General features: G+C 47.1%; 1 pseudogene across 1 annotated transcript in view; it reads right to left on the bottom strand.

The window, feature by feature from the left end:
• Positions 1-1,637: 1,637 nt before the first annotated feature.
• LOC311123631 (intermembrane lipid transfer protein VPS13B-like) overlaps positions 1,638-8,852 on the bottom strand; it is a 24,423-nt pseudogene continuing 17,208 nt past the window's right edge. The window contains exons 9-11 of the transcript XR_014615157.1: positions 8,726-8,852; positions 4,786-4,962; positions 1,638-1,744 (exon numbers count right to left, since the gene is read on the bottom strand). The exon at positions 8,726-8,852 is cut by the window's right edge and continues 48 nt beyond it. The product of XR_014615157.1 is annotated as an intermembrane lipid transfer protein VPS13B-like (transcript). The remainder of the gene's footprint in view (positions 1,745-4,785; positions 4,963-8,725) is intronic.

Below are 8,852 nucleotides of genomic sequence, written 5' to 3'. Positions count from 1 at the left end.
TTCCTATTTTGTTGCCTTACAACCTGGAATTAAAATTGGATTTTTGGGGGTTTGTATCATTTGATTTACACAACATGCCTACCACTTTGAAGATGCAAAATATTTTTTTTTGCAAAACAAACAAGAAATAAGACCAAAAAAATGAAAACTTCAGCGTGCATAACTATTCACCCCCCCAAAGTCAATACTTTGTAGTGCCACCTTTTGCAACAATTACAGCTGCAGGTCTCTTGGGGTATGTCTCTATAAGCTTGGCACATCTAGCCACTGGGATTTTTGCCCATTCTTCAAGGGAAAACTGCTCCAGCTCCTTCAAGTTGGATGGGTTCCGCTGGTGTACAGCAATCTTTAAGTCATATCACAGATTCTCAATTGGATTGAGGTCTGGGCTTTGACTAGGCCATTCCAAGACATTTACATGTTTCCCCTTAAACCACTTGAGTGTTGCTTTAGCAGTATGCTTAGGGTCACTGTCCTGCTGGAAGGTGAACCTCCGTCCCAGTCTCAAATCTCTGGAAGACTGAAACAGGTTTCCCTCAAGAATTTCCCTGTATTTAGCGCCATCCATCATTCCTTCAATTCTGACCAGTTTCCCAGTCCCTGCCGATGAAAAACATCCCCACAGCATGATGCTGCCACCACCATGCTTCACTGTGGGGATGGTGTTCTCGGGGTGATGAGAGGTGTTGGGTTTGCGCCAGACATAGCATTTTCCTTGATGGCCAAAGAGCTAAATTGTAGTCTCATCTGACCAGAGTACCTTCTTCCATATGTTTGGGGAGTCACCCACATGCCTTTTGGCGAACATCAAACGTGTTTGCTTATTTTTTTATTTAAGCAATGGCTTTTTTCTGGCCACTCTTCCGTAAAGCCCAGCTCTGTGGAGTGTATGGCTTAAAGTGGTCCTATGGACAGATACTCCAATCTCCGCTGTGGAGCTTTGCAGCTCCTTCAGGGTTATCTTTGGTCTCTTTGTTGTCTCTCTGATTAATGCTCTCCTTGCCTGGTCTGTGAGTTTTGGTGGGCGGCCTTCTCTTGGCAGGTTTGTTGTTGTGACATATTCTTTCAATTTTGTAATCATGGATTTAATGGTGCTCCGTGGGATGTTCAACGTTTCTGATATTTCTTTATAACCCAACCCTGATCTGTACTTCTCCACAACTTTGTCCCTGACCTGTTTGGAGAGCTCCTTTTCTTCATGGTGCCCCTTGCTTGGTGGTGCCCCTTGCTTAGTGGTGTTGCAGACTCTGGGGCCTTTCAGAACAGGTGTATATATACTGAGATCATGTGACAGATCATGTGACACTTAGATTGCACACAGGTGGACTTTATTTAACTAATTATGTGACTTCTGAAGGTAATTGGTTGCACCAGATCTTATTTAGGGGCTTCATAGCAAATGGGGTGAATACATATGCACGCACCACCTTTCCGTTATTTATTTTTTAGAATGTTTTGAAACAAGTTATTTTTTTCATTTCACTTCACCAATTTGGACTATTTTGTGTATGTCCATTACATGAATTCCATATAAAAATCAATTTCAATTACAGGTTGTAATGCAACAAAATAGGAAAAGCGCCAAGGGGGATGAATACTTTTGCAAGGCACTGTATGTGTGCTATAGAGGGCAGTTCTTACCAGACGTATTTGACGTGGCTGTTGGGGGCGAGGGCTGACTTCTGGTCTGCTGGGAGGTACAGCTGTTTGGGGAGCTGCCACAGACCAGCCCCATGAAGGATACCTGCTCAGGACAACACACACACACACACACACACACACACACACACACACAGAGATGTAGAGTAGATCAAAGCAGGTTCAGGGTAGAGTAGACTAGCCACTACTCAGTCCCTAAGACCCACAGGATGAGTGATTGTGTGTATGTTCCTGTGTGTGTTCCTGTGTGTGTTCCTGTGTGTGTTCCTGAGTGTGTTCCTGTGTGTGTGTATGTGTTCCTGTGTGTATGTGTTCCTGTGTGTATGTGTTCCTGTGTGTATGTGTTCCTGTGTGTGTGTATTTGTTCCTGTGTGTATGTGTTCCTGTGTGTGTGTATGTGTTCCTGTGTGTGTTCCTGTGTGTGTGTATGTGTTCCTGTGTGTGTTCCTGTGTGTGTGTATGTGTTCCTGTGTGTGTTCCTGTGTGTGTTCCTGTGTGTGTTCCTGTGTGTGTGTATGTGTTCCTGTGTGTATGTGTTCCTGTGTGTATGTGTTCCTGTGTGTGTGTATGTGTTCCTGTGTGTATGTGTTCCTGTGTGTATGTGTTCCTGTGTGTGTGTATGTGTTCATTTGTGTATGTGTTCCTGTGTGTATGTGTTCCTGTGTGTATGTGTTCCTGTGTGTGTTCCTGTGTGTGTGTATGTGTTCCTGTGTGTGTTCCTGTGTGTGTTCCTGTGTGTGTTCCTGTGTGTGTTCCTGTGTGTGTTCCTGTGTGTGTTCCTGTGTGTGTTCCTGTGTTCCTGTGTGTATGTGTTCCTGTGTGTATGTGTTCCTGTGTGTGTGTATGTGTTCCTGTGTGTATGTGTTCCTGTGTGTGTGTATGTGTTCCTGTGTGTGTGTATGTGTGTGTGTGTTCCTGTGTGTGTGTATGTGTTCCTGTGTGTATGTATGTGTTCCTGTGTGTATGTGTTCCTGTGTGTGTTCCTGTATGTATGTGTGTGTGTGTTTTGTGTTCCTGTGTGTATGTGTGTGTGTGTTCCTGTGTGTATGTGTGTGTGTGTTCCTGTGTGTATATGTGTGTGTGTTCCTGTGTGTATGTGTGTGTGTGTTCCTGTGTGTGTGTGTGTGTTCCTGTGTGTATGTGTGTATGTGTGTGTTCCTGTGTGTATGTGTGTGTGTTCCTGTGTGTGTGTGTGTTCCTGTGTGTATGTGTGTCTACATGTGCAGCTTGTTGCCTCGTCTTCCTGTCAGCCGTGGAGTGACTTGATGATGTCATGCATTTAAAACAGGTCATAAAACATTCTACTGCTGATGATGTCACTGCTCTGGCACTCTGGAACATCTGTGTCTGTCTGTCTGTCTGTCTGTCTGTCTGTCTGTCTGTGTCTGTGTGTGTGTGTTTGTGTGTATTTTGGAATGTACCCTAGCAGTGTGTGTGTATTTGGAGTGGGGGGTTAATTGATGACCGTTGCTACCCCACAACAATAAACACTTAACCTCCCTGGCATCAAACATTTCTCTGTGTGTGTTGATGCTTGTGTAGCTAGGGGAGCTAGATTAGCATCCGTCCCTTGGGTGCCATGGTTTTGACACGGAGCTGCTCACTTCATTTAATATTTATGTTCTGCAGCGCTGACCTGTTAGTGCTGACTAACACAGGAACCCCCCCTCCTCCCCTCTCCTCACCCCCTTCCTTCTCACCCTCACTCCCTCCTCCTCAGTCTCTAATAAAACCTAAACCCCTCCAGAGCATATAGAGCCACAGCTCAGCGACGTTATTGGGGCTTTCAGCAGCAGCTCTTTGTGTGTGTTCTGTCCAGAGCCCAGTACAGCTTCAGGGGCCCAGTACAGCTTCAGGGGCCCAGTACAGCTTCAGGGGCCCAGTACAGCTTCAGGGGCCCAGCTAATAAACTGTCCAGAGCAGGGGCACAGCTAATAAACTGTCCGGAGCCCAGTACAGCTTCAGGGGCCCAGCTAATAAACTGTCCGGAGCCCAGTACAGCTTCAGGGGCCCAGCTAATAAACTGTCCGGAGCCCAGTACAGCTTCAGGGGCCCAGCTAATAAACTGTCCAGAGCCCAGTACAGCTTCAGGAGCCCAGCTAATAAACTGTCCAGAGCCCAGTACAGCTTCAGGAGCCCAGCTAATAAACTGTCCAGAGCAGGAGCCCAGCTAATAAACTATCCAGAGCCCAGTACAGCTTCAGGGGCCCAGCTAATAAACTGTCCAGAGCCCAGTACAGCTTCAGGAGCCCAGCTAATAAACTATCCAGAGCCCAGTACAGCTTCAGGGGCCCAGCTAATAAACTGTCCGGAGCCAACAGGACTGAACGGGAGATCACCATTACAACTGACAGATTTACTGTTCACTGTTCTCTGATGTGCTGTTCACTTCTACACCTGCTAGTTAGCATACCGCTACGCTAGGACCACTACCACCCCATAGACTGGGCATTACAGCCTGTTAGCATACCGCTACGCTAGGACCGCTAGGGCTCCTTGGAGGGTGCATTACTGTGTGTTAGCATCCCGCCAGGACCCCCTGGACAGAACACTACAGCAGGGCCTACAGTACTGTTGAGGGAGGCAGGCCTCTGTGCTAGCTGGAGTGGGTGGCCAGTGCTAGCTGGAGTGGGTGGCCAGTGCTAGCTGGAGTGGGTGGCCAGTGCTAGCTGGAGTGGGTGGCCAGTGCTAGCTGGAGTGGGTGGCCAGTGCTAGCTGGAGTGGGTGGCCAGTGCTAGCTGGAGTGGGTGGCCAGTGCTAGCTGGAGTGGGTGGCCAGTGCTAGCTGGAGTGGGTGGCCAGTGCTAGCTGGAGTGGGTGGCCAGTGCTAGCTGGAGTGGGTGGCCAGTAAAGAAACAAGGGACTTGTAGTTAAGTGTAACAGCATTGGAATGCTCCCATAAAGTTCCAATGTAACGTTTCGACCGGAAGGTCTTCGTCAGGCCTGAGTGACAATAAACTGGTTGTGTTGGATGGACTGGAGGTGTGTCTACTACTGTTAAACAGTGCAGTGTTAACAAATGATCAATGCCGTCATTGTAAATAAGAATGTGTTCTTAGTTGACCTGCCAGTGGTGAAATAAAGCTCAAATAAAAAGTTAAAAAACCAGTGAAGTGTGTGAACCCACCGTATCCAGTCTGCGAGACCAGCTCTGCAGCGCCCCCTATAGGTTTGGTGAAGACCCCCACGATGCCTTTCCCCACCCCAGAGATGACCCCCTTGGCCTTGCTGCCTGCTGAACTCTGCATCTCTGAACCCTGCTGGAAGTTCTGCATGGGTTGGTCCACGATGCCAGCTATCGCTCCTGGAGAGAACAGAGTATCATGTATTACAACAGAGTATAATGTATTACAACAGAGTATCATGTATTACAACAGAGTATAATGTATTACCACAGAGAATCATGTATTAGAACAGAGTATCATGTATTACCACAGAGTATCATGTATTACAACAGAGTATAATGTATTACAGCAGAGTATCATGTATTACAACAGAGTATAATGTATTACCACAGAGAATCATGTATTAGAACAGAGTATCATGTATTACAACAGAGTATCATGTATTACAACAGAGTATAATGTATTACAGCAGAGTATCATGTATTACAACAGAGTATAATGTATTACAGCAGAGTATCATGTATTACAACAGAGTATAATGTATTACAGCAGAGTATCATGTATTACAACAGAGTATCATGTATTACAACAGAGTATCATGTATTACAACAGAGTATAATGTATTATAGCAGAGTATCATGTATTACAACAGAGTATCATGTATTACCACAGAGTATCATGTATTACAACAGAGTATCATGTATTAGAACAGAGTATAATGTATTACAACAGAGTATCATGTATTACAACAGTATCATGTATTACAACAGAGTATCGTGTATTAGAACAGAGTATAATGTATTACAACAGAGTATCATGTATTCCAACAGAGTATCATGTATTACAGTATTATTGGTTACTGAAGTTCTGGTCTAAGGGATTTAACCTCCCAACCAATCACATTAACATTTTACATTTTGACTTACAGTTAGTGAGTGCATACATTATTTTTTTTCATACCCCCTGTGGGAATCAACATTTTTCATACTGGGAATCGACTGAGCTACATCCCTGCCGGCTACGACAGAGCCTGGATTCGAACCAGGATCTCTAGTGGCACAGCTAGCACTGCGATGCAGCGCCTCTAGTGGCGCCTTAGACCACTGCGCCAATCACAACATGGTCCTTGGAGCCAGATCTCCCCTGTCACAAGCAGCTGTTTCTCTAGTGTCATGTCTTTGAAACAGTGAGACCCTAGGTGTTTATTGGGACCATGCTGCTCTGTCTCCACTGTACCTACTGACTGTCTCCACTGTAACTACTGACTGACTGACTGTCTCCACTGAACCTACTGACTGACTGACTGACTGACTGTCTCCACTGTACCTACTGACTGACTGACTGTCTCCACTGAACCTACTGACTGACTGACTGGTTGACTGTCTCCACTGTACCTACTTACTGACTGTCTGGCTGACTGTCTCCACTGTACCTACTGACTGACTGACTGACTTACTGACTGACTGGCTGACTGTCTCCACTGTACCTACTTACTGACTGTCTGGCTTACTGTCTCCCTGTACCTACTGACTGACTGACTGACTTACTGACTGACTGGCTGACTGTCTCCACTGTACCTACTGACTGACTGGCTGACTGTCTCCACTGTACCTACTGACTGACTGACTGTCTGACTGTCTCCACTGTATCTACTGACTGGCTGACTGTCTCCACTGTACCTACTGACTGACTGACTGACTGACTGACTGTCTCCACTGTACCTACTGACTGACTGACTGTCTGACTGTCTCCACTGTATCTACTGACTGGCTGACTGTCTCCACTGTACCTACTGACTGACTGACTGACTGACTGACTGACTGACTGTCTCCACTGTACCTACTGACTGACTGGCTGACTGTCTCCACTGTACCTACTGACTGACTGGCTGACTGTCTCCACTGTACCTACTGACTGACTGACTGTCTGACTGTCTCCACTGTACCTACTGACTGGCTGACTGTCTCCACTGTACCTACTGACTGACTGACTGACTGACTGACTGTCTCCACTGTACCTACTGACTGGCTGACTGTCTCCACTGTACCTACTGACTGACTGACTGACTGACTGACTGACTGTCTCCACTGTATCTACTGACTGGCTGACTGTCTCCACTGTACCTACTGACTGACTGACTGACTGACTGACTGTCTCCACTGTACCTACTGACTGGCTGACTGTCTCCACTGTACCTACTGACTGACTGACTGACTGTCTGACTGTCTCCACTGTACCTACTGACTGACTGGCTGACTGTCTCCACTGTACCTACTGACTGACTGACTGACTGTCTGACTGTCTCCACTGTACCTACTGACTGACTGGCTGACTGTCTCCACTGTACCTACTGACTGGCTGACTGTCTCCACTGTACCTACTGACTGACTGGCTGACTGTCTCCACTGTACCTACTGACTGACTGGCTGTCTGACTGTCTCCACTGTACCTACTGACTGACTGGCTGACTGTCAACACTGTACCTACTGACTGACTGACTGACTGTCTCCACTGTACCTACTGACTGTCTGACTGTCTCCACTGTACCTACTGACTGTCTGACTGTCTCCACTGTACCTACTGACTGGCTGACTGTCTCCACTGTACCTACTGACTGACTGTCTGGCTGACTGTCTCCACTGTACCTACTGACTGTCTGACTGTCTCCACTGTACCTACTGACTGTCTGACTGTCTCCACTGTACCTACTGACTGACTGACTGACTGACTGACTGACTGACTGACTGACGGTCTCCACTTTTCCTACCGACTGATTGACTGACTGTCTGACTGTCTCCAATGTACCTACTGACTGGCTGTCTGACTGTCTCCACTGTACCTACTGACTGTCTGACTGTCTCCACTGTACCTACTGACTGGCTGACTGTCTCCACTGTACCTACTGACTGACTGACTGACTGACTGTCTCCACTGTACCTACTGACTGACTGTCTCCACTGTACCTACTGACTGACTGACTGACTGACTGTCTCCACTGTACCTACTGACTGACTGTCTCCACTGTACCGACTGACTGACTGACTGACTGACTGACTGTCTCCACTGTACCTACTGACTGACTGTCTGACTGTCTCCACTGTACCTACTGACTGGCTGACTGGCTCCACTGTACCTACTGACTGACTGTCTGGCTGACTGTCTCCACTGTACCTACTGACTGACTGACTGACTGGCTGACTGTCTCCACTGTACCTACTGACTGGCTGACTGGCTCCACTGTACCTACTGACTGACTGACTGACTGACTGACTGACTGACTGACTGTCTCCACTGTACCTACCGACTGATTGACTGACTGTCAGACTGTCTCCACTGTACCTACTGACTGGCTGACTGTCTCCACTGTACCTACTGACTGACTGACTGGCTGACTGTCTCCACTGTACCTACTGACTGGCTGACTGTCTCCACTGTACCTACTGACTGACTGACTGGCTGACTGTCTCCACTGTACCTACTGACTGACTGACTGACTGACTGTCTCCACTGTACCTACTGACTGACTGACTGACTGTCTCCACTGTACCTACTGACTGACTGACTGTCTCCACTGTACCTACTGACCGACTGACTGTCTCCACTGTACCTACTGACTGACTGGCTGACTGTCTCCACTGTACCTACTGACCGACTAACTGACTGACTGTCTCCACTGTACCTACTGACTGAGTGACTGGCTGACTGACTGTGATATGGTACTTTAGAGATGTGATATGGTACTTTAGAGATGTGGTATGGTACTTTAGAGATGTGGTATGGTACTTTAGAGATGTGATATGGTACATTAGAGATATGTTAGAGATGTGGTATGGTACTTTAGAGATGTGATATGGTACTTTAGAGATGTGGTATGGTACTTTAGAGATGTGGTATAGTAACTTTAGAGATGTGGTATGGTACTTTAGAGATGTGGTATGGTACCTTTAGATATGTGTTTGACGAATGAGGTGGTTCCTCGTGACACTCCGCTGACAAAGGCCCCGGGGCCACGGGTTAAACCCTCATATGGCAGACGGAAGAAGTCTGCTACGCCGTTACCGATGGACCT

Source organism: Coregonus lavaretus (assembly GCF_964263955.1).
Source record: "Coregonus lavaretus genome assembly, contig: HAP1_SCAFFOLD_1907, whole genome shotgun sequence".
NCBI lineage: Eukaryota > Metazoa > Chordata > Actinopteri > Salmoniformes > Salmonidae > Coregonus > Coregonus lavaretus.
Note: the sequence above shows the minus strand (reverse complement) of the source record. Positions and strands in the feature narration are given on the sequence as shown.